Raw genomic sequence first — 2,969 nt, forward strand, 5'->3', positions numbered from 1 at the left:
GCATGTTGAAAGAGTCTACCACATTTTGAAGTTCAAATGGGCTTCCTTTAAGTTTCTTTGTATTTAAGCTGTTACTGTGGTACTTATCTTCTACTTTGGCCCAAATTTAAGGCCTGATAAATGTACAATATGTGAATGTGACAGCCCAACATATTAATTATCACCGTCACCTCTCATAAAGTTTAACGTCATTATAAATATAATTTTATTATTTAAAAATTATAAATATTATTTAATTAAAAAGTTTGTCTAAAATTGAGTCTATTTTGTTAGACTTTATTAGGTTTTTACCCGATTTTGTGGTAAATCGATCAAAATGCCCTTTATATATTTAGGATTTTTCAAAAATATTTTTATGATTAATATTATGTATGGATTATTAGTTTACCCATCCTTAATTATTTTTATATTTCTTCAAATAGTTTTTTTTAATTTTATTTAAAAATCAACACTAATAAAATGATAATATCCACCTTACCGTCTAACGATGGCATAATAAATTTTCATTTGAGAGGATATTCAGAAATATTTAAATAATAAAAAAGTATTCATAATTATATCAAATGTCGTTATAATAATTTTTCATTTGAGGGAGTATTCAAAAATATTTAAATAATAAAAAAGTATTCATAATTATATCAAATCTCAGAACAGAAAGGTATCGAATCAATTTTGAGAAGTTTGAATTCTTATATCTATTACTTGCTACTCTATTCTAGTTACTTGGATTTTTACCTCATTTTTTCTAATACTTCTTACACCTAAACCAAAGCCTCATTACGACTAAAAGTTAAGACCTCTTGATTCAAGTGTGTGAATATCTGTAAGTGGTGGAATTTTGGTGTATAATCAAGCCTATGGTGAAGCATTTTCATAAAAAGCATTTGAGCGAAACACTTGAGAGATCGGGAGGTATGAGAGAATAGTTTACTAATTTTTCATGCCTTGTTTTTGGTAAAAATCATCGTGTGAAAATTTGTTTGAAACTTGTTGAACTGTCTCTTATCATTGTGGTATATCATTCTTTGAAAACCTAACTGAATTTTCGCTTGGGTACCTTCATCTATGATCTGTTGAAGCTTGGAACAAAATTCGTAAACCTTCTTGATCTTTATTTCATTGCATCGAGCACGAGCAAAGGGTTAAGTGTGGGGATATTTGATAGGAGTGCATTTAGTGTTAATTTTGAGTGATATTTTAATGGCTTTTGCAACTAAAATGCTCCTAATCAAGTGTCATATTCCAACATTAGCCCATAATGGATTGATGAAATGAAAAAGGGAGAAAGAAATAAAAAATCAACACTTGACATATTAGAAGGGTGAGTTACACATGCCCATGCCTAAATCTGCAGAAATGAAGTTGAAAAAGGAAAGTTCAAGAAATAAAATTTGGAAAGATTTGAGTCGAATTGGGACACCTTTAGCGGATTGGGACCTTTGCTGGAAGAATCTCTTTAGGATAATAATTTTATTTCCTTAAGACTTTTAGTTTTATTAGGAATTCTAGTTCTATTAGGATTAGGTAACTAGTTAGTATATATGTGATGTAATTCACTATATAGACATCTATTGATCTCTCATCCTTGGGGATATTCTCTTTATTTTTCTATAATATTTTCTCTTCTTCATTTATTTATTCTCTCGTTAACATGCTAGGCTAGTTTTTTTATTTCTGGTTAAAGATTCGATGAATACTTGATTCCAATATGTTGTGAGATCTAACTTGTGTTTTCTACTTTCATTCCTATGGGTATTTGCGTTGTTCTCTGTACTTTTATTGCGAATAATCTGATTTATGAATGATAGGTATCGTTGTTCATTGTCAATAATATTTGCCTAGCCAATTGAATTCGCAAATCTGTAATTATTTATTTAGTTCAATAACTAGTGGTAACACAACATAATTGATTATGTCGTAGTTTTTATTATGTTTTGGGGAATGCACAATCTAACTTAAATATATTCTCATATGAATTTATTGGTTAGAATTAAGTCTTTCTAGTTCTTAATGTTGTTGGTAAATTAAATTTTGAGAATGTTCCTAAGGTTGTTTATTTTACGGATTTAGTCAACGGACATTCATTGACTATCAACTAGGTAAGATGTTGTTAGGTCGTATCAATGATCATAACTAATTTATCTATCTTGAATTATTGTCATCTTTGTATTTATGATCAACTAAGGAATTGAGCATGATCTTATCTTTAACTAAAAATCCTTGTTCTCATATTTAATTTTTTCTTTATTTTGTTTCTGAACTTAGACTTTAAACAAAATCCCCCCATTTTTTTTATTTAAAGAAAGTAATTTAATATCAATCTCTGTAAACTACTCACTAATTTCAAAAGTTTTAGTAGAAAAATATTTTTGATAAATTCGGCACCCATCAAATTTTGAACAAACTTGGGCGACTGAAAGAGGTTGATATGGATAAAAATGGGGTTGTCTAGGACTCCTTCATTCGCATCAGAGTCGCAATTGATATCATAAAACTACTAAAAAGGGATTTGAAAATTCGGACAGTAATTCGTTATGAACAATTGGTCACTTTCGCTTACCGAATATTACCAATTTTTTGCTATTTCTGCGGTCAAATCTAACACATTTCCAGATTTTGTGAACTTCAGCTGAGTGATGACTTTGTTGACCCAGGTGACAATTCTCCTTATGGTGCATGGCTGAGGGCCTCTATTCCCACCACCTGACGCAGCCGGTTGTCCTTCAACAAGGTGCAAGATAGCTTCACCCAACCTCGTCGCCCCTTTTTCCATAACCATACAACAAAAAAACCCTACACCGAGGTCCTGCGCCCTCGGGGCCAAGCCATATTCGGAATACCTTTTCCTTACCACAGTACCATCCCACCAACATGAACAATGCAGCCACAGGCACTCACACTCAACCCCAAGCCCCCATCACTGACCTCAATCTCATTCTACCCCCATTAGAAAATATCGCAACAAATAC

The sequence above is a fragment of the Sesamum indicum genome, linkage group LG6, assembly GCF_000512975.1.
Source record: "Sesamum indicum cultivar Zhongzhi No. 13 linkage group LG6, S_indicum_v1.0, whole genome shotgun sequence".
NCBI classification, from domain to species: Eukaryota; Viridiplantae; Streptophyta; class Magnoliopsida; order Lamiales; family Pedaliaceae; genus Sesamum; species Sesamum indicum.